The following is a 27,071-nucleotide window of genomic DNA, read 5'->3' as shown; positions in this document are numbered from 1 at the left end:
TGAGTATGGAAACTTTCAAACAAACAAACAAGCAAATAAAACCACAGAGGAATTCATAGCACCTCTGGCTCCAACTCACATCCCTGTGCCTATCTCAAATCTGCCAATTTCAAATAAGTCCCACTAATGTGAGCATCAACTATCCATCTCCTTGGTGCTTGCAGCCCTACAGAAAGGCTAACAACTTCTAAACTGGCAATTGTTACACAGAGGGATGAGGAACGGGTGAAAAGGAACTGCCTGTCAGTTTGTGAGACTATTTCATTTTGCCTGTAGGGGCTCTGGGCATTTGCATGGGGCTCACAGGACTACCGTAATGGGAAAGTACTACAGAGTTTGGAGTCAGACCAGAAGCAGAGACAGGGATAAGTGTCCATCCCTGGGCCAGATAAAATCCAGAATGGTCTTTTGGATTTTGTCTTGTCAAGATTGGTGGTTGTTGCTAAATGCTGTACGAGTTCACTGAAGAAAGCAATGTGAACAAGGCATCACAATCAAAACTACTACAGGATATGCACTCAGGTGGCAGCATGGTGGAGGACAGCCTGATCCAGCTGCAACAAGCACTGATTGCTGGAGGGCAATAACTGGCAGAAGACCAGAGCGCACCATAAGTTGTGCCAGGCTTTCAACAAGGTCTGATAACAAGGAATTAAGGACTCTTTCTCAAGCCCTGTTCCAAGTTATTCCTATCATTATTAAACTTTTATTTCTTCCTATATCCCTACTGAGAGATAAACCTGAGTTTGTGTCATACTTCCAGCCTGAGTCCCTGTAAATGACCTATCCTTTTGAGTTCAGGGAACTGATGAACTACAGCACAGTGAAAAGCATTCCCAGATAGCTGCTATTTGTGAGAGAATGCCTTAGGTGCTTCATAGGAAGAGAAATAACTCTTTTGTTCAATCATCAATATGGAACTCAAAGTGAAAGTGCATTTCGGAGTCCTCTAACAACCAAAGCTATTCCAAAGGCTTGTGCATAATAGTAAGAAAGTGACTGCAGAAATAGATTGTTTGGCTCCAGAATGGTTAATACTGAATAATGTTTCTTACCTGAAAAACCCTCAGAGCAAACAGAGAGGGAATAAACATTTTGTTTCCAGTTTGCCTTTGCTGCCTGGAACAATCGGTGCTTTCGTATTTGTAACATTGCTTTCACAGCTAAAAATGAACCAAAACAGTAATATACAAATGGAAATCTGGGTATGCATATGTTTTAAATCCCACAAAGCTTATTTCTGAGGATCCATCCTCAGAAATGTGTGCTTAGATGGCACATCAGGAACACTACACATAATCCTAAATTCCTGTGGTCTAACCAGCAGCTCCAGAAGACAAAAGAAACTTCCTTAGGCTCCCAAGAAACTAAGTGCTGTTCTAGGCCAGTCAACACCCTGAATTTCCATTTTGCTGACACAGCATTTTCCAAATTTCTTTTTCTGAAGATGAGTATGCTCTTTTAAATGTCCTATACAGCTAGAATCATAAAATAATACCTTTAAGCAGCTTTCATGTGAAGAACTGTATATGGTTAGTTGAGAAACAAGATAGAAAAAAGTAGACTAGTGGCAATGTCAAGGTGTTTTCCTAAATGGAGAGAAGAAATGTGGGTCAGATGTATAAAGAAAAAAATTGTTTATGGTCCATCCTCCACCTAAAACAAAACAGACTGTGAAAAGACCTGTGCTGAAGACTTTAAATTGGCCATCGTCAAACTGCTTCAATATAATCTTATGCTTCCATAGGCAAAAAAGAATTAGTATATAAAGGTCATCTGTTTTAACTACCTAAATTTACGTTAGCTGCACAACCATCAACTGACTAGTTGATTTATACTTGGTTCCATGATGCACTGAGCACCGTGCCTGATTCAGCAAAGCATTTCCTAGCGTGTTTGACTCTGTGTGCTGTCTATGCACTCAACCACATACAGTCAGGCTGTCTTCTTGCACAGGAGCACTGCAGTCCATCTATACAGCAAGACATCTTTTGCTGAGAAGTTCTAACAACCTTGCAATTGGTGCAAGGAACTGCCAAAATGATGGTAGACAGATCTCAAAAACACCACCTTCAACCAGCTCAAAATATAGGTCAGAGTTTTGCTATATTTGTGGGTCCCAAAGAACACCAGTTCCTGATGACTACAAATAATCATCATGTTTGAACAGACTTGCTGTCTTGTCCCACAGTCTGTAACGCTGATGTTGCACTGATTTAAGTCGAGCTACAAGCTTTCATAGGTACCAATTTCAGTATTTACTGAAATCTACTTTTTTATTTACACTGAAGCCATTTAACACGACTCGGTCAATGCAAACAGACCTTGACACGGACGTAAATACGATTTGCCAGAACAGACTGGGAAGTTGAAAGAAAAAAATTCCTACCTTAATTCTGAACGATCAGGAATGAAAATCTGATATCCATACTTTTTATATTTACAGATAACATTGCTTAGAAACGTTGTACCTGCATAAGCAGTGCTAGTGCTCTTGCGTAAGCACAGGAGGGTTTGGCCTGTAACATGGTTCAACTGATTATTTCCCACAGTTCCTCGCTACTCCACAGTACAATTAGGATAATACTGAATCCGCTACATTACCAATACAATTCATTCTAAAGAGTGCACCGTGAATTCCCACAGAAGAATTCAAACACAAGAAGAAATGAGTTTCTCAGATGAAACTGGAAACCTGAAAGCAGCTGTAGGTGCTGCACAGATTCCAGAAAGCACAGCTTTGTCATGCAAACTGTTCTCCAGCTCAGTGTCACCAACACGTAAGCAGAGCAAAATGCTCACACTGACAGCACAAACTCAGCAGAAACTCCAAGTTTTTTTAAAAAATGCACGTTTTTGCAGTGCTATTTCACAGTATGCAAGCATAAGTCATACAGCTCCCAGTGGCACTATACATGCTCCAGGCATGTTTGACATTAAGGGGCCTCGTTGTTGTGGAAACCAAATCCCATAGATTAATTAATGTTCAGCATCCAGAGCCATCCCTCTTCCTCTCTGTCTCCCTGCCCCCAATTAAAAAACAAACAAACAAACAAAAAAAGCAACCAAAAAAAACCCCCAAAAACAAAAACAAACAAACAAAAACAACCAGCACAGGGGGTAGAGCTTTTTATGTCACAGAAGAATGTCAAAGCAAAAAGAAACTCTCAGTTTACTCACAAATGTCGATCACAACCAATATGTAACGAATAAATGTGAAGTGTTAGTCCCTCAATGTTTATAAAATGAAAAATATAAGACCATTTCAATGAGACTAATTTTGCATTCTGTAGCAGTGCCAAACTATACCCAATAAAGTAATGCAAGAAAGAGAGTTCAGTGAAATCTCTAAAATCTCTTTATAATTAAATAACGTTTATCCAAGTCTTCCTTTTCACTTTCAACGTGCAGATGTACAAACTGCTAGCGTTTTCTTTCAGGTGAACTATTCAAGTGACTGGCATTTTCATGTCAATGAAAATTGTGCAATTCATCTGCACAGTGAATTGCAGAATTTGAACAAAACTGATTTAGCATTGATTTAGTTTTCTTTCAGTTGACATTAGTTCTGATCATTTGCATCCCTTGCATGCATCCCAGTTTACATGAAGAAATGAGATTAGGTGACAATACACACGCATGCAGTGGCTCACTACATAAACGCCACTAAAAAAGCAGATTGTGCTGGACAGAGAGGTGACATAAAGGAGAAAAATGACTAGAGCCATTACAGGTAACATTTTGGAATTACCTAAATCACATTTTCAAAACAGTTTTAGGGCCACAGGTAAAAAGTACTTAAAATATTCACAGATTCAATTGATGCTTTTGAAAATCCACTGTCGTAAGGATCTGCTTCTGCAGGCATCCAGGTTCTTATAAAAGCCTGGTTATGGTGACTTTGAGGAACTCTTTCTCTCATTTGTTTCTCAAAATATTTTTGTCAGCTAGAACACAAATCTAGAAGGTGTACAATACTGAGAAGATCTTTAACAAGCAGAGAGTACATAGTGTGAGTGAACTGCTAACATAACATATACGTAAACCAAATAGGTATAAGCATTTATTATTCTTTTTTTTTTTCCCCACATAAATTTCTAATTAGCAGGTGCTGCATCACGTGATATAAAGCACTTTTTCACACTTCACAAGAGATTGTTATGGATTACTGAACATGCCCAGATATGCTGTTTTCATGATACAAGACAACTGAGTCATCTCACAAAAAAAGAGAGCTCTTTCTCCAATTCATAAAGAGACTTCAATGAAATAGAGATAATTTCTAAAAGTAAAAATATTTCCTGTGGGACAAAAAACGTACTTTGATAGTTAAACAGTGGTGAGAGCTCTCACATGTTGCTCAGCTACTGAACAAACCTGGTGACTTCAATAAAGTCTCTACAGTTTTCCAAATCAAGCCAAAAATACAGTGCCAAATGTAGCATACCAGTGTTAGTTTACAACTCTTGCCCTTTAAATCTGGCACAACTCCGAATTTGTTTGCACTGCATTTAAAATAGAAAAAATACCTTTGAGATGATTAATGGCTCCCCGTTCTCCAGTCCGCCCTTCAGTGTGAATCCCCATGGAGCGCCTCCTTGCAGCAGCGCCTCCAGGTAGATGTATCTTCCTCTATGGGTTATGCTGCTCTCTGAAGATGATAGGCTGGTGTTAATATTGTCCAACATCCTCAGCTATTCTATCACATACTCAGACAAAAAACCGACTCTGGCAATCACAGAATAATAAAGCAGCAAATTAAACTCCCCGGAAGGCCACGAGCCATCCCCAAACACGTGAAACAAAAAACGTCTGTGATGGAAAATCTTTCTTCAGAGCTGGAGTCCAAGGTGATGGGTTAAAAAAAATGTTTCCCACCAGCTCTTCTGAATGCAATTTCTCCTTTGGAACTGCCACTTTTTACTGCTGTTGCAGCACTGTGCTTTGCCCATTTCCAGATATTCTGAACATGACGGCTTTGTAAAGATTTCTCTTCCTGTCCTCGGTCTATCAATTTAAGTTTTTCAGTATGTGGGCAACAAAAGAAAAATCAAGCTTACACATTTAAAAGCCATTGGCCAGCAAATTGCCAAAATCCAAACGAATGCTTCATTTGTGATTGATTATCAGTCTTTTCTTCCTTTCTGCGTGCCATTTACCATTACAATGGCCTTTTTGCCTCAGCCCACTGCACTAAAAGAATGAAAGCGTCTTCTTCCTCTCACGCTCTGTTACATTGTCCGCTTACTACACAATTCTTTGACTTGTCAAAAAAAAAAAAAGCTTGGGAAACATAAGAGAAAAAGTCCATTCCAAAAACTATTTTGAGGGATTTCAAATGTGAAAATACCCCACATTTATTGGAATAAGACGATGCAAAAAAGTCTATCAGCAAAACAGGAGAAGTAGGTGAAATTAATCCTTTGGGAAATATGTTAAGACGATAGCTGAGCTCTTTTCATTCTCTGTGCTCTCTCCGATGATCTGACAAAGCTACTGCAGCAACTGCTGCTATGAGAGAGGGCGAGGAAGCGAGCGAGAGAGAGAGAGATGGATTAAGGCAAGAAAAGCAGTGCTGCCCAATCGTGCACATCAAGCAGGCAACACTAAAATGCAGTGTGCAAAAGCTGAGGCTCACCCTTTTATTATGCCTCCGAAACCCACATCCTTCTGTTGTATTTGTGAGGGAATTGTAACAATGCAAACTGCCAGCTGCTGAAAACACAACAGACCTGTTCCAAATCAGCACAGCAGAGCAGTACTAAAAATTTCACTCTCATAAGTGTTCTTCTTCCACATGGTACCCACTGACTTCACTAAACATGTCATTTCCTCCAAACACTGCACTATCACTGAGTGAACACAAGAAATCTGTGCTTTCCCCATATGTTGAAAAAAGAATCAGCAGTGAAAACTTTGGATATTTTTATGAATGCAGGCAGTCACTGCTGACTATGCACAGTTTAAGATTTTGAGTGCATCTAATATTTTATCTATGCATGTAGGCTCTCTGGCATTTATCTCATTGCTTTAGCAGACGTTGACTTTACTCCTAAAATACATCACTGGAGGTGTTCACAAAAATTTCCATTTTATATCTGTACTTGAACAGGATGATGAAGAGGGCAGCCCACAGACCACCCCCTTTCCTGCTTGTGTAGCTGAATAAACAGATACCAGCCTGTGCCTGTAAGGTGCCTGCACTTTTGATCTCACAGCACCTGGGATGTGCATCATTTCTCCTCCCAGCTTTGAAAGCAGTGAAGAGTTTGTGTTAATAAACCTATAATGAACTCTACTGCGCTCAGACCCTGGAAAGCTTAGAGCTGCAAATCTCAAACAAGAAATCTATTTACATTTGTTCATGCACTTCATGCTGCCGCATTCCCATTCCCTTTAAGATGTCACAGTTGCCCTACAGCTTTTTATTTGCCCTATTTATCCCAGCTCTCATCCCTGATAATCAAGAGGAGGAATATAGAAAAGACACCCTTCTCTTTCTTTTTTAGCCCCTGCTTATACTGAACCCTGTACTCTCTAATTCCCTTCCATGGCCTGATTTTTCATTTGCTTCACATCATGGTCAGTCTTACAGCTTCTTTTTATCCAGAAATCATCCCTCAGTTCACTTCAAATCAGATTTCAAGTACTCCTAGTGTTTCACTGTAAAAACCCTCATTCCAAGTCACCACAAAGAGCAATTCATTTTGGTTCCTCTGCAGGCCTTGCTAAGGCTCCAGGAGCCATCTCTTGGGGCCATACATCCTCCTATCCATAACCATCAGAACTATTTAAGACTGCAAGAACATGCCAGCGTATTAACAAGACAAAGAACTCTGAATTATATTCACTTCCAAGAAAAAATATTGTCATTGTATCTAATGTCTGCTGGCACCTCATATTCAGCAAGAGCTGTTTTTCTCATGGTGCTGGCAATGGCTGATGAGTAACTTACAATCACCTTTTCTGAGGTACTTTTTCTTCTACTCCACAACTACAGTTCCTTTTGGGTGCTGAATACAACACACTAAATATAAAATCATTTTTGTCAATAGCACCATCAAGTTCATCACCATTTCAAGGGCAGAGTTTTCTCCCCCTTGTGACAGATATGCCTTGCTCAGTCTTATGAGCCACAGTAGGCCTTGATGTGACTGTTCCTTGAAATACACAGTGCTTGAATAGTAGAATGCCTGGTGGATGCTCATGACTATGACCATAATCAAAGAGGATTGAGCCCTAACGCAGATGATCCACTGAAATCTCCCATGAAAACATAAAGATTAATTGAGGAGTCAAAACCAACATGATAAGATTTTAAGTTTGACTATGAGACACTTTTTGCTATAAAGACATCAGTTGGAGAAAGTCCAATTTGAGCTATCTGTGCTGAAGCAGCAGGCTATGCAGCAGTGATTTCCTTCTGAACTGGGATGCCTCTCAAGATTCCCCCATTGAGGTTGAGAGATCCTTACTAACTATGCTTGTTGATGAGTGAAACTTTAACCTTTAATGTATTTGATTTCTATTAAGATTTAGCAACTTAAATATGCAGTAGCCTTACAACTGTGATTCTTGTCACCATAACAGATTAGTGATATTAGTCCACTTACTGTAATAAACCAAACGGCTGCTGTATGACTAGAACTGTGTGTTTAGTATCTCCTGCAACACCCCATTGCCTTTGCATTTGTTAATGCTTTCAGTCATCTCTATCATACCAGTTCAGCTCTAAAAAATATTAACATACACATACTTGCATACATCAGAAACCCATGACAAGCTAAAGAAAATGGTCTGATCAACAGCCCCCAGAGCATTGGCAGATACTGTTCTGCTTCCTCAGCAGTATCTCATTCACGTGGGAGTTAAAAATCTGTCAGTTAATCATAGATCTCAATTTCCATCTCGTCAAGAAAACTGCCATTTTCAAATCTAACCTCCCCATTGATGCCCACAGAAACCCACGGATTTTTTTAATTCCAGAGATTATAGCAAATCTAGGCCCACAAATCTAAATTGTAACCTTCTGCCAGATTCAGCACAAACAAACACAGTACACAATAACTTAAAAACACACAGCCACTATTGATAAAGAAAGCAGAATTAACAAAATACAGACGAGCACTTCTGGGCAGAGGCTAGAGCTAATTCTTCTCATTAATAGATTTCAGTGTTGAACACAAACCAATATTAATCGGTCACCTACATATAACTATTTTGAAATCTTAAACATAAACCCTTATTCCCCCGACCTTGCTTCTGGCTAGAACCTCACATAACACAAGTACAGATGCACTTTTTTGCCAAAAGAAAGGAATTCTCTGATGAGCTCCTCTCAGAACAGAGCTGAGAGCTCTGTTGTTGGGACCCAGAAGAGACCTGGGTTCAATAAAGTACTGCTCCCCCCTCCCCCTCCCACACACACACAAAGCTTGAATAAACTCCTGCTAAAGCAGGAGAAATCGTCATCATTTTCGCTTTTTAGAGTTCAAGAACATACCCTATATTTATCATCAACAAAAGCATTGTCTCCTCTCTGATGGCTGCCCTGACTTTTACTGAACTCCTTCTTTTATTCAAAGTTCGTTTTGCAAATGAAGAAGTTCGCTGGAGCAATACTGCCCCCATCTGCTGTGCTCTGGGTAACACAGGTTTTTAACAGAGTCGTGAGTTTAAATGCTTTCTATTGACTTAAATGCAAACATTTCACAGATTAATAAACAAGCATTTGCTTTTCAGAAAGGAGGCAAAAATTCTGATAAGTATTCAGAAAGAAGTTATTAATTCTGAGTCTCTGAGCTGACGAGTCATCAGGTTAATTCTAGAAATCAAAGAGAAAAAGTTCAGCTTCTACATTTTGTACATATGCTACTGCATTTTTAGCTGCTAAATTAAACACGACATCTTGTTCAAATAAATATTCCTCCTATTTAGCTCAGAGGAAGGAGGAAGAAAATTCATGACTTACCTCTCAAGTCTTATTTTCTGTGATTATGTGATTTATATTAAAAAATAAATGCAGCCCTCATCTGTACCAAAGAGACTTCTGAGGAGGAATAACACACCAAAACAGCTCAGAATTGGACATCTGAAGGGCAGAAGTGTAAATGATTTGTCAGAAAATCATCCATACAAGCATGCTGACAATGAGCTCAGGATGAGCTGCTTCTTTCTTGCCATGTTCATGTTTTGCTCCAGCATAACTCTCTTGGCCTTGGAGGAGTGATTCTGTAAAGGATAAAGGGCCCACTCTTTTATTTTTTCAAGTACAAACCATATTTTTTATTATGAATTCCACCTTTTAATGCAAAGAAGTGAACAAATAGCTAGGTTTTATAAAGGTATGCAGCCATATACGTCATCAGAAACAGGATAACTGTGAAAGTGTTATGGAAAAGAGAAAACCTATGCATGTGCATATATATATGTATATATATATATATATATATATGCATATGCATGTATATGCCAATCGGCTCTTGAGGACAACTGGCAAAAGTCTTTTTAGCAAATTCAGGAGCACAAACTTTAACAGCAGTACATCTAGGTTCTGAACCACTAATGGAGTAATTCTGATAGCAAAGAATCAAGATTACCAATGTAAATGGAACAAAATGTGTGCCAAATTGCCAAAGCCAATTTCTGGCTCCTGGATGAAATGCATGCCAACCCCTCGCTTCGCAGTTACAAATTGTTAAGAAAAATACTTCAGGTTTCTATATTTCAAATGCATGACCTCAGTACCCAGTCCTTTGGTTCATAGGTTCCAACCACCATAGAAAGAGAAAGGCTGCATTTTGCATACTCCTTAGTAGAGGAGGGGCCATTTATTGAAGCCTGTGTGTTCACCCCTGAAGCCAAGTCCAGGGCAGAGCACTCAGCCAACCCATGTCCTTTACTGAGGTGATCCACTGGTGACTCAGTGCCTGCTCTCCCACCTGGAGCTGAAAATATCAGTCAGATATATCACATATGTCACCTTCAAGAACAGAGAACCATTTTTAATCTCTGAAGAGACTGGTGCAAAAGTCAGCAGGCTTTTATTAGTGAACTGTTTCTGGCAGGAGGCTTTTGGTGCTCTGAGCCTTCCCTCGGATGGGAGGAAGGTTCGTCACCACTTCTCTCTTCAAAGCAATTCTCTGACAGAACGCAGTCAAAAATCCAAGCCCTTCCCTGCCCCCTCCTCACCTGTGAGGATTTTTACCCCCAGGCTCGAGCTCGAAGCCATTAACCTACCTGCACTTCCCACAGAGGGGAGAATCCACCGCTTGGAGTCGCTCTCGAGCGGCCATTTTGTATCTGAAGCACGAGGCGCGGGCGCCCTCCGGCGGCGCTGAGGAGAGGCGGGCGGAAGCGGGAACGAGGAGGAGGCGGGAAAAGAGGTTCTCCTCACAGTGCAGGAGGGGCTTTTCTGAAGGGCAGGTAGCTGGCGTCCGGGCCGACAAAGTTAAGAAAATAAACAACAAAACACCTGGGAGGAGACACGTGGAGGGCTTAGAGAGGCTGAGGGGGATCAGGATAGCCTCGTGCAGGTGTGTGAGAGTTTTTGAACTTTGAGGGGCTGTTGCGTTGGGTTGGAGGCGTTGTTTAAACAACAAGGTGGCATTTCTGGTACTTGGGATCAGGTTCTGGATAAAGGCTTCAGTTTTTGTCCATGACGTGCCCTCAAGATGTGTTGGAGGTGTTATTTTTCCTCAAGTTGCATTATGTTAAATGTGTCTGATGGTATTGCTGCTGCAGCTCTCTCTGGCCTGCTCAGTTTGCCAGAGTACCTAGGAAAATGCAAATTAGGCCAATTAAGCCCCCAAACTCTCTAAGCAATCATTTTTTTCTCCCTCACCTTCCCTTGAGGAATAAGATGTTTAAAGAAGTGTGTATCTGCAAATGTAAAAGGGTAACAGCCACCTAATTGTTGGTTAAAAACTTAACAGACAATACTACCAAGTGTTTATAAAATCTGTGCTCATCCAGTCAAAACAAAGAATAAGACTTTATAAAGGGGAGGAACCAACTGCCTCAGTCTCCCTGAATTCCTTCTAATCTAAGTTTGAGGAACAAAATTCATTTTTATGGCATAAAGTTATTTCTTAATATGCCAGAAAATAATACAGTAATAAATATAAGGACAGTTCTTTTTCTTCACAGTTTGCTGTAAGAAGGAGCAAGAATATCCAGGAATTAAGATAGCATATATATATTTTTTTCTTAGTAGAGAAATTCTGTATCTGGTATCTGTTATTACATGAAACATCATGTTTACTGAAAATGAATAATAGAATGGCCTGGGTTGAAAAGCACCACAATGATCATCTAGTTCCAACCCCCCCTGCTATGTGCAGGGTTGCCAACCACCAGACCAAGCTGCCCAGAGCCACATCCAGCCTGGCCTTGAATGCCTCAAGGGATGGGGCATTCACAAAATGGAATGAAACAGATTCCAATGTAATAAATTGCACTAATCACTGCAGTCTGTGTGCTTTGTGTCCAAAGTGGAATAAGTTCTTCCATATGGTAATAGGGTTTCTGCACAAGTACTGGGATATAGTAAGGCCTTATGATAATGAACCTGCAGGAGCAGAATCATTCAGTATTGGAGAAGTCATGTTTGTGAAATTCAATGATTTAACTGTTCTGGTATAGGATTGTTTGTTTGTTTCCTTTAAGATGGTGGTTGGTTTTAATGTTTTTTTATACGTAGTTCTGTACCTAGTATTTCAAAGCTTCTCTCAAAGAAGGACCATTAATGAGCTTCAGAGGTAATGATAAACTGAGATGAATGGGGATGATTATTATTTTTATTTTTTCTGAAGCCTTGATTTGCTCTGATGAATCAAATGAGTGTGATCTAGTTAATTCTGTCTGTATCTGGTGACAGACACATAGAAGAATGGTCAGGCTAAATGTGCTAGGTTCTGTATCCCAACTCCACATTTTTACACTAACTTTGCTGTTTTGATCTTTTTTTTTTTTTTTTCACATCAATCCAGTATATTTAATTTTCTGTTGTTAAATTTATATATATATTCCAAGCAGTACACTTTTTATCAAAAAAGGAAAACAGTTGAGAAATCTCCTTGACTGTCCAACTGAAGACGACAAAGTAAACACTCTGTAAAGTCAAAGCTCTGAGAAGCAAATAGGCTGACTTGGAGACTGCTGAGAGAGCCATGTCAAATCTTAGAGCATGTCTGAAGGACAAGGAGGGAGCCCTTGAGGTTACCAGTATTTGTGTTGTGTGCAGCTGGAGCATGAAACATCTACAGGTGGTTGAGAAGAAAAGGATTATTCAGGTCTTCCAAAAGCAACATAAGTCAAATTGTTGGAGTGGCTCAAATGGAGAAAATACAGCTTTCCAAAGAAATCAGTGACTGGAAACTTAAAATAGAAGAACTTAAGGTCTGTAAATGTTACTGTATTTGTCTGTCAGACTGTTAATATTTCCTTCTTTAAAATCTGCATCTTAGTGTGCTAGAAGCATCTGGTTATAAAGTAAATTTGAGAATATACCTTGAATCCCAGCAATACCAGATTAATTTGTGGCTAGAAAAGAGTAATATTGCCATATTTCCATCAAAAATAAGTATTTTGTGGGTTTAAAGCAGTTACCAAAAGGCTTGTGAAAGCTGGGCTTAGCAAGCTTCCCTCAGTGTTAGTATGGTCCACATGAGTAGCAAAACAGGAAAAGCAAAGTGTTACTGAGAAGCAGCAGGCAGCCAGCATTCAGAATTCCAAACTGATGGCACTATTTATAACTGATAATTTCTCAAACAAAAATTACTTAATGTGGTAGCCTTGGGTCAGCAGCTTCTGAACAGCTCTCCTCCACATAGGGAATCTCACACACTTCTGTGTAGCTGAATATTAGGAGTGCACATAGAGGTAGCACTACAAAAGGATGGAAATCATTTTGATGTCATACACCTGGTAAGGTTAAACATGCTTGTAAGGCCATCAGTTCAGACTCTGAAACACCCTTTTTGCCTGGATTAGCCATTTTCGTATAATTGAAATAATGTAATGTAATTTTCTAATCTGTGTTTCTTTCATGCTCCAAATTGTTTTCTGACAAATAAGATTTAAGGTAATAATGATGTTTGCACATCTTTGTGGTCAATTTATATATATATTGTTTTTTATTTTTATATGAGTACATAGCAAAGCAGGAGAAAGAATTGAGAATACATCAAATGGAGGTCACACTGAGCAAGTTAGAATTGGATGAAGTTAAGCTGATAAACATGCCCTGAGAGATTCCATGCATTTTATGATATGAAACTGGAAAAAGACCAGTTAATGAATGAGCTGAAAGCCAGTTGAAGTATGCTAGCTGTCCTTGCAGGTTGTAGCCCCAGCTTGGCTCATCTCAGATAGCTGCTAAATTGAGCTAGTGTTAAAAATAAAATGCAGCTTGCTTGATGACTCCAAATACGGCTGCTGGTACAGCAGAAGATTCCCTTCCAGTATGGGATGGTCAGATTGCTTCAGGGGAGCCGTGGTTTGGTTTTCTGGCACAGAACAATGAAGACAGAATCCTTATTGCAGCCTCTCACTACCCTTGGCAACAATACTTGACTCTAGAAACCAAAGAAGCAGATTTAGTGAAACACAGGATAGGGATGTGACCAGTTTTTTCCGTGTGTTATTTACCAGTGTTAGTGGCTCCTGTTAGCCATCTGCGGTCAAACTGCAGTGGAACTTGCATGATAGTGTTATAGTGTTGTTTAAAAGCTTATATCCTAACTCCATGCACTGTTTTCACAGCTAATGTATGGGGAAGCAGATCAGGGTTCCACTGGAACCAAGCATGTGCACACACAGTTGTCCATGCTCAGCGCTTTCTGGGGTCTGAGTCAGCCAGTTCTGAGTTTCTCAGGATGAGGGAAATTTTAAAGAGTATGATGTTACATTTGCCTTTTTTGGTTGAGCAACGTGTTGCTGGCCATATCTGCCTCCTATATTTTGATCTGACTGGCATGTAAACCCTAGGACCTACAGATGAACTGCTGTTCTTCCAGGAGGAAGAATAACTTCCTACTGCTCAGTGTTTTGGCACTTTAGGGTGCAAATTCTGCATGTAATCTTTCTCATTGTTAACGTTTCAGAGTTAAAGCTATCTCTTGTATCTGTGCATCCACAGCACCTTAGTAAGCATACCTTTGCCTCGAGGTCAGTTGTAAATAAGCACGGGAATGGTGCCAGGTTTTATTTTAAAACTGAAGACAGAAATCTGCTAGAGAGATAAAAGCAATCTGACAAAGATTTTTATTTTGGCTCAGAGCTCATTTTCCTATTGAGTGCCCAACAAAAATTAGCTACTAAATCTTCCCACGCCTTTTCGGAGTACGCTATTTAAAGAAGGAAGAGTAACTATTGTAACTATTTAACATTAACTATGTAACTATTTAGAAGACAGGTTAACATTGTTACCGACCATCCATTTTACAGCCTTCAGCGTAGTTCAGTTCAGTTTTGCCTCATTAGCGCAGTTGAATTGTCAAATCCCAAAGATATTCAATAGGTCTAGAGCTGTCCCTGACAGGATTAGCTCCCTTCTGTGGTGTTATGGTGTGCATATTATGGCCAGCGGGATCACATAACCAGTTGGTTGCCGCTTTAATCTTATCACGAGAGGCGTTTAGATATCTTGCATTTCAGTATTTCCACACTGCTAATAATATACAAATAATGGATCTGTATATACACATTGTTGTTGTTTCTTATTAAAAAGAAAACACTGTTGTATACACTTCAGTCACTAACAGGCTTATGTCTGAACACCTAAGAAGTACTCGGAAGTGTTATGAGAATTGAGTGCTACATCTTGTGAGAACTGACTACAAGAGAGGGGTTGTTGCAGAGGGCTTACTGTCTGGCACCTGCTTTTTTTTCTTTGATACGATTAACATTCTTCCATAAGAGCTGCAGGGCGCAGGATGCTTGGCAGCTTCTGCTTCAGGCAAACGGCAGCACATAGAGCCTCTTCCCTGCCTGTACTCCGCTGCCCTGCCACCTTCCCAGAACTTGGCCAGCTGTACTCCTCACGTGAGCACCTGACTCGCGGTGTGAATGGGATGTTCCAAAGATTAACAATGGCATGACATTTCTGAATGGGAAAGTGCCTGGTGGCAGTGTCCAAGAGCAGTGTGTTAGCACTGAAGATTGAGTCATGTTCTGTCACTTATACATTGCGGGCTCTCAGGTCTTTTTCTTTGTTAGTTACATTTATAAAAGAGAAAAAAAAAACGTAGATTGTAATAGCAATTTATTATTTCTATTACCAATAACATTATAAACTAAAACAATTGAAGGGACTGATTTGAAAGCACTTTATTTTTTACTTTTTTGTTTTATTGCTTTTCTTATTGTCAGCCGCTTGTGTTTGGCGGTGTTTTCACTACTTATAGTTCCCAATAAATCTGCAATCTTATCTGCAAGGTACGCAGATAATTTTTGGGTTTTTTTCTGATACATCCTTTCTAATGTGATACAAACATTTGTATCAAAAGTTAAAAGACAGTTAATTCTGTGAAATTCCTTCAACATCAGGTGCTCTCATTTTGTTTGCTGAGAGTTAATCAATCAATTTATGCTTTAGATGACAGTGCAGGAAGAAGGACTGAAATGAGTGTGAGTGGGTGTGTAATACTGTGGTACAGCACTGACAGGTTGTGGGAGAATTTGATTCAGGGTCTGCTTAAATCTCCTTGGTTCCTACATAAATTAGTCATTCCTTAAAAAAAGAACTGGCCCGAATGCTTTTGAAAGACCAGACCTTAGTGGTAGTTTGGTTTCTTAGCAGGAATGTGGAAAAGACAGATCTGATCTGACTCAGAATCGCAGTGATCTGTTTTGAAACTGATGATCCGTTCTCAATATAAGCTTTGCTTAAATTGTTATGCTGCCACTGTAAGTAATTTGCTTTAGCAAAAATGTTTCAGCAAATGTTTTAGCAAAAGGTGCCAGTTCTGTGCACAGGTGAAACTTAACTTAGTGGGAGCAACGCTTTGAGAGTGTAAAATGTAAAAATCTGGAAAATGCAGAGTAACTTCATAAAAAGAATGCTTTTAAGCATACCTTTGCCTTAAGTCCTGATTAGTAAAACAAAATGATGTTGCATTTTGACCCAGATGTACTCTGAGATGATCAAGTGGTTTGTGTTTGCAGATAGCTCAGCTGTTGTAGGAAAAATTGCCTAGAAGACACTCTGAGATACTGGTATTTTTGTCTTTAAAGCTGTATTTGCCCATTATACACTGAGTAACACGTGAGCTCTCAGGTTAAAAAGGAGATGGCAGAGTTGTCTTATGAAAGTAAACTGTCAGTTCTGAGTGCTGGAAAAGCTAGTGGCTGTATGGGAAAAAAATGCTCTCATAATTAAAACCTTACTATGTTTTTGTCTTTGCAACAATAGTAATCTTTTTACAATGTTTATTTAAAACACTGCTGTTAGCCATATTCTCCTTTAGTCATATCTAGAGTTTTTATGTATTGCTGTCCTTCTAGAGGAGTGTGATCAGATTTAGACAGTGTTTTGACAGTCTTAAAGTTGACATGATTTCTTCTCCCTCACTTATTAATTAAAGCTGCCAAAACCAACCAGGAAACGTAAGATGCTATTTTGCAAGAAAACTGACCTTAAATTGAGCTAGAAGCTGTGGAAGCTTTCAGCTATTGTTTGCCTAGTGCCTGATACATTTTTGTGTTTTTATTTTCACTTAGAACTGCTTCTGTTTATGTAAACATCCTTTCTCTCATTGTGAAAGCAGGCAACTTTTTGTTAACAAACAAATGATAATGGCACACTGAGTTGAAAACCCAAAGCAGCACAAATTCTAGTGTTTGTAATGCAGTACAAATAAAGTAGTAAATTTACTATTACTTCCTACTTTGACTATGGCTGTCATAGATAAGAAATCCCATGGAAGCATGACAATTGGTAGTGTCATTTGTCAGCCTGTACTAATTGCTTATTGCCTACATTCTCTGTAGTGTCAATGGGAGAAACTGTTCTTTTCTACATACAGTTGCAAACTTATATGGCTCAGACTGGAAAAAATGTGTTTAGGAGAATTTTTCTCTCTTACTGCAGCGTTCTGTTTCAGAACTGACAAGAAAATTCTACACTAAATCACGCTACTTAAATTACAAGGCTTTCTGTCAAAGTGCAGCTGTCATAGTCCTGTTGGTAGTGCTAGCTGTTATGTTCTTCCTACATCTTTCTACGCAGAGATGGTCTAAATATACAATTGCAGTGCAAAACGCTTCTGAGTAAGGTTTGCTGATCCTGAAGGAAGACTGCAGAGGCAAGCTGATATTCGTCAGTTTAATAGAGAGGAACACACGTTATTTTGTTACTTAAATGGAGGGCTTCTACCAACACAAATGGTGAATGAAGTGTTGGTGCAGAATGTTTCTAGTTGGCTTTGGAAGAGATGAGATTTTGTTGATTATCTTTGATGACAGCTGTGATTAAGCTGTCTTTATTTGTTAGTATTTATTTACTTTTTTTCTCTTGTGTTCCAAATACTTCAGTTGGGAGTTGTACTGTACTGAAGCTGTATGTTAGAATATGATGCCAAATGGCAAGTGTTTGTGGTGAAGAAAGATTGCACTTTGTTTCAAGCAGGCTTAGCAGGGAGTATTTGACACAGATACAGATGGAATTGCAGAGTTGCCTATGAAAACTGAGCATTTCTACTAAAGGTCAACACTAAGTCCAGTGGAATTTTACTCTCTAGAAACTTCCAAGTGCCTGCCAGTGCTGTACTTAGAATCAGTTTGTCTGTTATTTGGAAATAAATCAATGATCCATTTCTGTTCTCTCATCACTGTACTCTAAGAATTTACAGTGCCTGAGAAAATACATAGAGCTAAACCTGGAAAAGACAAGTATGTACATTGTGGTAGTCACCTGATGTCATTAGGTGGAATATGGGTTAGAAATCACATTCCTGATAACTGGAAATTGACCTGAAGAAGCTGGATGTAAGCTCTGTTCTGTAAGGAAAACTGCAGTAGCGTTAGCTGTCAAAATTAGAAGTTTATGAAGTATTTTTCCTTCTTCGTGACTGCAGATTATTTGTACAGAATTCTGTCCTTAATTTCCCAAAGATATGCCTTATTTCAGTGATCTAAATTTACTGAAATTCTATTAAGACTTTTGTTAATGAAACTGTATCAAAATTTTACTGTTTTTTTTTTCCCCTTGAGTATCAGGGTATGGCTGCATACCATTCATTTTCCTCTACTTAAAAAAACAGCTTATCTTCAAAAAGAAGTACAGTGTAGCAATCCTAATAGCAGGGCTTTTGCTGTGACAGCCACATGTCTTTCCCCGCAGGGAGATTGTGGCTAGAAACTCTGCTATTGAAAGCAGTGTGGAACAGAATTCTTCTGGTCGGTGAGAAGTGATCTCACTTAGATGAGCTTCCTGCTTCTCAAAATACTCATTTGAAATTCAATTTCTAAAGCTTTCTTAAAACTGCATCAGTCATGAACTCATTTATTTTATTCATAATGCTAAAAGCTTGCTGGGAAGTAAAGAACAGAGCTGTAATGTTTATTTCATCCTTTTAAGTAAGAATTCTGGAACTTGATTACATTTTTTTGCCCAAACAATTACATTTTCATTTACATATATAAAATCTAGAGATTATATGAGAGCTTTACATTCTCAATGTGGAAACTAGTTAGCCTTACCAAAACTTAGCATAATTTTTCCAGAACGCAAGTTTTGCCATCATCTTGCTTGCAGGGATCTTTTGTGCTCACGCACTGCATACCTTCAGTCCCAAGGTATGATCTTGCCCTTCACATCCTCTATTAAAGTTTCCACTGGCAGCATATAAGGTGAGCTCACCATTAGGTAACATTAATTCTGTTGCAAACGAGGTCCAAGGAGGCTGATACCAGCAAGCTTAAATGGGCATCTTCTGTGATAGTCATTTGTGAGTAGTGATAATCTTGTGTTATTAGCATGCAGAATACTGCCAGGTGGGGTGGCTACGTTTTCTGTGATTCTGTTAGTATTAAATGGGGAGGTTGGTGGCCCTGCGTGTGGCAGGGGGGTTGGAGCTTCATGAGCCTTGAGGTCCCTTCCAACCCAGGCCATTCTGTGATTCTAAGTTGCCCATATCCTGTATTTAAGTATCTAAATACTGATGAGCTTTTGAGAGGAATCTGGTAATCACAGATTCTTCTAATTTTATTGAAAGCGCTGGGTAGTCAGCCACTTTTAAGAAGTGGTAATGTTAATTTAGTAACCTAAATAGAAATGTTAAGGGAATAGCTTTGAAAGTCAAGATTTGAAGATATTGTCTTAGCTTTCTTCACCTATGTTGCTCATAGATTTTTCATTCCATGAAGTTTCTGTGAAATTGCTTGCAGATGCTGATAAATTGTTATCCTGTAGTATTTAAGCCACTGTTTTTCAGAGATTAGATCTCTGTTAGATCTCTTCTGTTTCTCCTGAGTTACTGCTGTGTACCTTTCAAAACTTTTAAATAATTAAGTGCATACTGTTAGCATTCCAGCAAACCTTCTACAACATCCGGGGATTTTCCTGGCTTCCAAAGTAGCTGTAAGCATTGTTTTTTCATAGAAGACTCAAGAAGTAATTATACAAAGAAAATTTGTTAGAAAGACCCAGAATTCTGTTCAAGATGTCCCAGGAAGGATGGTAGGAGTAAGAAAACAGACTGTGAGAATAAACAGAGGAGATTCACAGTAAATCTTCCCCTTGATTTTGCATTCAACCCTTCTTTATGTAAGCAGTGCTTACCAAAGACATGAAAATATGTTGCATAATCTGTTGATCGCATGTTTGTATGCATAGCTTGCCTTTTTTCCTATGACTCTGCCAGAAATGCAAAGTGTAGCAATGAGTTAATGTAAAGGAAGAAAAAGGCAGACCTGTGCATCTTTTCTATTTCTTATGCCTAACTAATGAGATCCAAGTCAGCAGAAACATACAAGGAGAATTAAACTGTTATGAGCTACAATATTCCCATCAGCCTTGGTTGGAAGTGGACACTGAGTAGCCAACAGAAATATGCAGGCACTACTTACTGTGAGGAAAGCACACTGGCCGTTTTGCATAACAGTCAATTTAACCAAAGCAATTGCTTTGCAAAAAGGCTGTAGTCTTTTTCTAACTTGGCTACTGATGGAAGGGATCTAAGAATGCAGTAAAGGGAAACCCAACCCTCCAACTGTTACAGAGACAGTGTAAACATTTGAAACAGAGTGTATGTTCAGGTATGTTCCTGCTGCTCTTTGCTTGACCATCTCCTAAGAGGTGCCATCTTCTCAGCAGCTTCTCATTACATATATTCCCCTACAAAGTGTCTCCAGCAGAGAGATGGAGAGAAGAATCTCCAATTCACTTGCTATTAATTACACCACCTGATGGCCTTGCCACTTGCCCCAGCACCTTTGGCTCCTGCGACTGCCTGTGAGGAAGGTGGCTTTTCAGAGACTGCAGTCGCAGCTTTTATCTCTGGAAAACACAGGCTGTCATTGATGTGTTCAAATAGATATTTTTCCTGTAATGAATGAATTATGAATAAAATACAGAAACTAGTTAATATGCTACACAAAGGGAAGGGAACATAAATGCTCTGCAGTGTGGAAGTTTAGAACTGGTAAATTTCCTTATTCAAGTAAATGTATAGGATTTAGAGTTGCTTAGTATCAGTATTTCAATAGTAGGCAATAGAGCTGTTTAGTACCAATATTTTTGATAGCTGATAAGGTTTCTATAACAAATCTAAAAATGTCCCAGAGTTTGCTGAAAATACAGATGTAAGGCTGTGTCTTTATAGCCCTTAAGCATTACTTTTTCCTGCACTACAAAATATATAAGGATGATGAGCGTTTTCCAGGTAGACTATTAATTTCTTGTCATTGAGCCAGGCTGTCAGCTCTACTGTATTACTTCAGTTTACAGAAAGACTTCAGTGAAGGTACAGAAGGAAAAGCAAGTAGGCTACTGACTTTTCACATACTTAATTACCAAATGCCATTTGAAAAATGTTATTTCCTTCTTTCTTCAAGTCTGAAAACAATAGTTTCTCTTAGTGTGCACATAAGCACTTGCAGGTAGCAGAGTAAGAGAGATACAGAATCATAGAACTATAGATTGGCTTGGGTTGGAAGAGCCACTAAAGCCACTGAAGTTCCAACCCCCATCACCATGAGCCAGTTGCTGTCCACTGGATCAGGCTGCCCAAGGCCCCATCCAGCCCGGCCTTGAGCACCTCCAGCGATGGGGCATCTCCAGCTTCTCTGGGCAGCTGTGCCAGCACCTCACCAGCCTCTGAGTAAAGTGTTTCCTACTAACATCTAACCTGTATCTCTCCCCTCTTTTAGTTTAAAACCTTTCTCCCTTGTCCTATCACTACCAGATGGTATAAAAAGCCAGTCTTCCTCCTGCTTATAAGCTTCCTTTGGAAAGCTGCCAATGGAAGGCTGCTATGATGTCTCCTCGAAGCCTTCTCCAGTCTGAACAAGCTTAGATCCCTCAGTCTGTCTCCACAGGAGAGGTGCTGCAGCCCTCTCTGCAGTGCTGCAGTGTCTTCATGACCTTCTTTTGGACCCATACACCTGGCTCTAAGCTAGTACTGGTGCAGCCAGAAATCTGACATAAAAAAGACTAATTTTTCCTGCTTCTCAGCTGAGTTTGTTGTTGTTGTATTTTTAACTGAACTTTAGCATGTTTGCATTGTGCTGCTATCACATAAATGCAAGCTTTGCAGTCACTTCATCCTTTTGTGTTTTGGAAACACTGGGATCTTCTTTCTAACTGAAGAGATATATCTAAAGCAGCTGGGCTGAACAGTCATCCTGACTAGAGTATGAGTATTTTTGCTCATTGGCCTTTCCTGCTTCTGGCTGGTTGGCTATGCAAAGATGAGGTACATAGCTGTTAGCTAGCCTGTATTATTAATGCATGTCTAACTATTAAGAAATGCCTGTTCATTCAAGTCTACAAAACCAGGTGAAAACCTTACAGATGAACAGCCAGGGTGTGAGAGTTTACCAAATATAGTCATATTATATTTGAAACACCTGTATTCCTTAGAAACTGTTTTTGTTACCTGCCAAAGCACTACCTGCATTCTTACATGATGTAATTTTAGATATACTTACTTTACTAGGATCCACTTGTACATTATTCTACTCACTGGAGAGTAATTAGATTAACTACATGATGCATTGTTGCTTAGCCCCTGAACACTAATAAGCTTCAAGATCCTTAACATTCCAAACACGGCATCTGGTCGGGGTGCCATCGTGTGTTGTCATGTCCAATTATATGAAATTTTAAAGGAGGTGATGACTCTTACAGAAACTGAAAGGCAATGACAGCAATGGACTCCAAAACATTGTTTCCCACTGTGCCCTTAGAAGCATATCCTTTCCTCAACTTTGTTTTTTAAATCTGATTTGACCACAGTGACTGTGGAGAACTTTTCAGGTTCTGTTCTTGCTCCCTTTGAGCTCACTTGTAAAACCGCCGTGTATCCTGGCTATGATGGCAGAACGCCAGGTGAAATGCAATTTCTTTTCTCTGTGTTTTTTCTAGCTTCACATTCCAATCATTCCCACTTTTCCCTTTCAAGTCTCCTTGCATGCATTTGGGAAATGGTTGTTTTCCTACATCTTACAGTTCACATATGTCAGGGATCTGAATTACGTAAAAGTATTCATTTTGTTTCCATGAAGTATAAGGTAAAGGTTCTCAATTTTATTCTTCACCAGTGCTAACATCCTTAGGTAGCCTGTTTTCTGTATCCTACTTTACAAATATATATACAAATCTATAATGAGATTAGTTTTTAAAAAGCCTCTTATGTGCACAATGAGCAATCCTTTGTCGTGAGCATTGAGCCAAATGTATTGGCATTGTCCTGTAAGAAAGATTTTAAAACATATAAGATTTTGCCATTACTCCACCATTTGGCACTTGGGCTCCAGAAAGCAGATTATTTGCTGTCTGTCCATAACTGGGCTCATCTTTCCTGCATCTGAAGAAGTGCAAACCCAAGCTATATTTGTAAGATCTTGATAAATACAGAGTGTAAAGGGTGGAAGGGTATTAGAAAGCTCCAGGAGTCTGCTTCTGAGGTCTCAATCGTTTAAACATAAGCTGGTGTTCAGCTAATCTGTTCTTTCTTCTATTTTAAGCTTTGGCATCAATGATCAAAATTCAGGAAATGAAGATTGAGAAAGCAAATGAAAAGGAGAATAAAGCTATTAAGTGATTAAAATGAAGATTTGTATACATTGATGACTACTTTTATGTATGTTGTGTTTAAAATACACTTTATTTTTAAAGATGGATAATGAAGGTTCTTGTAGTTTTGCAGTCCTTACCAGGACACTCTTTACAGTTGTTACTTTTAAGTGAGTGGGAAGTACAGAAGAGTAAATATACATTTAAATACAGGCATTTCCACTGGCATACATTGCCAGTAGCCATGTGCTGTGGGTGACACTGGTCACAAGGCACTGCCTACTGATTCATGTTCAAGTAGGAGTTTTCTTCCATGTATTCTGGATCTTGCACACTATTTCAGGTTCTCAAAGTTAGTTTTGAACTGGTTTTTTGGGCATGTATTTGGCATTCTAAATTAAATCCTTTCCCCTTCACCTCTATAATTAATGTTACTAGTTCCATAAATTCCAGTTAATCTGGATGTCCCAGAGCTACCAAGTGTTCCCAATTTAAGCAGGAAACTCAGCCATGGCTCCTGTTAACTTTGTAGTAAATACAGTGTTTTGAACAACATGCCTATAATTGCAAGACTGCACAGATTTCATCCTATACCATGATTCCTTCCAGCAACATGATGACTCACAAAATGATATTTTTGGTGTAATTTTCACTACCTGTTATTGTATTTGCTTTGATTTTTAGTACAAATGGAGACAGATTAATAATGCTTCCCCTTCAGAGTCTACAAAAGGTTCTCTGAAATGTCAGTTGTGGAGGCTGTTGCCTTATTAGCACAGGACCTCTTCCCATAAACACTCGAAAAGGCAGGATGTCCCCTTGCAATAATTGGTGTGCAAACACAGAAGAGGGGCTGAACGATGTACCTGGGTCAGCAGGAGGTGGCACTGATGCAAGATTCCTAGCTTTAGCAATTTTCTTTAGTCTGTTTTTTGAAAAGCAATGATTGCCTTAGGTTTGTGGCAGCATAGAATACCGTGCTTGAATTTGAAGGGTTTACAGTCAATCTGGTGATTTTGTCCAAACCGTGACATCAGTAGTCCTGCAAAAGTAGCTTCATTAGCACAAGCCCATCCAGATACAATCTAGGTTTTGTTGCCTTTAAAGCTGTGCAACTTATACCCAGAATATCAAACCTCTGAGTTTGAATTTAAGGTCTCTTTGTGAAGGAAGAAGAGATCAGTGAGTTGTTCTGAAGCTGTCTTTAGTTGTTGTCAGCAGTATTTTGATTGAATTCAAGTAATTCTTGGTATTTCTCAGTCACTTTTTTACCCCACTGGCTTTTTTTTTTTCTTCCAACAGCATTGCTTTAGTTAAAACATTAAAAAGGCACCCTTACTTTCCTACGAATGGGTTGAGTTGAAAGGATAATTTATTTTAGATGACTTCTGTATCAGAGTTCGTGCACGTATTTGACAGACCTACAAAGTTTTACATAGAAAAGGTGAGGTGTAGAGACTGAGATCAGCAAGTTGTAAAAGGTCAATGAAAAATGCATTCTTGGTTGAGTTCAAGGAGTCAGTCCAAAAGTAGTTTCAAATGGCTGCAGTCCTGTGAGAATAGAAGGGAACAGGTGGAAAGATACAAATTGCCAGAGAAGGGAGATCTGCCAAGCAAAAAGCTTAACATCCTCATGCTGGAATCTGACGGAGGTGAGAACAGGTCTGGGCTTCCAGCAGAGGGACTGGGAAGGCCTAGGGGGAGATAAGGAGCCACACACACAATGTCCAATGTATACATCCTGGATTTTACAACACAAATAGCGCCTTGTTATTCCATGTTGTACAGGTGGATGACAAGAGGAGAGTAAGGCAAATGTTGACCGCAGCAGGACACCACAGATGGCAACCTGCAGATAAAATCTAGCACCAGCCTAGCATATTTGAATGCATCATGTAAAGCATCTCCACAAGGTAAGTTTAACTCCCAAAGAAAATGTGTGCTGGGTATGGTTTTTGCAAAGGCAACTGCAAAATAAATAGGAATCAGACAAGATGCAATGCAAGTTTCTGTACAAGATTTAAAACTTGTTAGTGTTCAGTAAGAGCCCTGTCCTCATCCAAGCTGCTGCTGTCTGCTCAGTTTACCCTCCAGGGATACTATTTAGCATTTGTATACCAAACTACTTCACAAATAAGACTAGATTGTATTTCACCTAAAAGTAATCACATTGTCTAATAGTTTGTTTTCAACAGCCTGAGCTGGTCATTGTAAGCTGTAGGACTTGGGTTGTAGTTTCTTTGCCAAGCTGTGAGGCAGTTTATTATCTGTTTATAGAAATTCTGAGCTGCTGATTGCTAGATCCACATAATAATAATCTTTTTTTCCTATATAGCTTCATTAGTTTCACAGCTGGGACACTGTTATACAGGTACCGAGCCATTCTAGCATAACCATTTTCATGCAGTATTGTCTTTGTTCAAATCTATGTTGTTGTGGTTCAAACAGGCAGACAGCTAAACCGTGCAGACATTTCTTCACATCCCCTCCACATGCATCCTGCTGTGGGCTGGAGAAGAAAAACAGAAAGTGCAAGAGCTCACAGGTTGAGATAAGGACAGTTCAGTAAAGAAGAGAGAAGAAAGGAAAAGTAACAACTATTCCATTGCTAGTGTGAGTCAGTTGTCCTGGTTCTGTCCCTTTCTAGCTCCTTGCTGGCACGGTGGGTATGAGAAGCTGAAAAGTCCTTGACAGACTTCATGCAAACACAGCTCAGCAACCAAAATGTCAGTGTGTTATCAACATTGTTCTCATCCTAACTCCAAAACACAGCACTATACGAGCTAATAGGAAGAAAATTATCCTAGCCATAACCAAGACACGTTTTCAGATTTGAATGAATAGATTGTCCAGTAATGAGGAATTGATTCTCTGAGAAGTTAATAATCAACTGCAGTATCAACAACGCAGAAATCCAAATCTCCTTTTTTCCACCATACAAATGGCATTTCACTTATGTAGCATATGTCCTGCAGGCCAAGCAGTGATGTGAGAAGGATGATAATTTAGATTTCACAGTAAAAACACATTGCACGTCTCTGTAGAACCCAGTTCAATCATTGAGCAAGATGATGAAAGCATGAGGATTGTATGTGCCACCTCTTGGATCAAAGTGCATGGTGTTTAACTAAAATATTGCCCTCAGTTTGAGAGACTTCTCAGGGTTAGCCTGTTTGTAACACGTTCATTATTGCATTAAGGAATCTATTCTAGTGTAGGTCAAGTGGCTTTCTGGTGAATACCTTAATCTAATACCACCATTAATCTTCTCAGATAAGCCTACAACATATTGGGTATGTTATTCTCTTTATTAGGTAAGAGCAAAAAATGCAGGTGAGGTTCAAGGCAATTCATTTCTGCATAGTTCTTATTCAACTGAAGCCATATGTTACCGACTGAAGCCTGCACAAGTGTTTTATATTCACTGGCAGTGCACATGGACAGAACTTAGCTTTCTGCTAGCACATGGTAAGCACAGTCATAATTAAAGAGGATAAATAGTTGTTACAAATAAGCAGTAGCCCCTTTGATGAAATGAGTCTCATGCTAATACTTTTTATACCTAAGTTATGCTAAATAGGTCCTAAGCCTTTTAAATTCATGTAGTAAATGATTAAGTCCCATTTGAGTTGTCGGTTGAGAGTTCAGGAGCAGTGTGTACACTTCTACCTATTTAAGATCACTGAAGTAGCAGCAATCAGCTCCTGAACTGTCAGCTCATTCCTCCCCCTTAGTGCCCAGTCACTAGTGACTCCACATACCTTCCAGACCCTACAACACTTCTCACACTGAAGGAGGTGCTTTTCATCCTAGGCAAGCAGTAAGCAAAAAA

General features: G+C 39.3%; 2 long non-coding RNA genes across 2 annotated transcripts in view; one reads left to right on the top strand and one right to left on the bottom strand.

Annotated features, from left to right (window-relative positions):
- Window positions 1-10,139, bottom strand: part of LOC128080074 (uncharacterized) — a 46,665-nt gene extending 36,526 nt beyond the window's left edge. The window contains exons 1-3 of the long non-coding RNA XR_008206481.1: window positions 9,983-10,139; window positions 8,972-9,231; window positions 4,530-4,651 (exon numbers count right to left, since the gene is read on the bottom strand). This is a non-coding gene — a long non-coding RNA (uncharacterized LOC128080074). The remainder of the gene's footprint in view (window positions 1-4,529; window positions 4,652-8,971; window positions 9,232-9,982) is intronic.
- A 248-nt stretch (window positions 10,140-10,387) lies between these two features.
- The window catches only part of LOC128080763 (uncharacterized), a 35,136-nt gene continuing 18,452 nt past the window's right edge, over window positions 10,388-27,071 (top strand). The window contains exons 1-2 of the long non-coding RNA XR_008206877.1: window positions 10,388-10,535; window positions 25,028-25,152. This is a non-coding gene — a long non-coding RNA (uncharacterized LOC128080763). The remainder of the gene's footprint in view (window positions 10,536-25,027; window positions 25,153-27,071) is intronic.

This window comes from Tympanuchus pallidicinctus, unplaced genomic scaffold (assembly GCF_026119805.1).
Source record: "Tympanuchus pallidicinctus isolate F22 unplaced genomic scaffold, pur_lepc_1.0 scaffold2, whole genome shotgun sequence".
Classification (NCBI taxonomy): Eukaryota; Metazoa; Chordata; class Aves; order Galliformes; family Phasianidae; genus Tympanuchus; species Tympanuchus pallidicinctus.
This window is presented reverse-complemented; position numbering and strand designations above follow the sequence as displayed.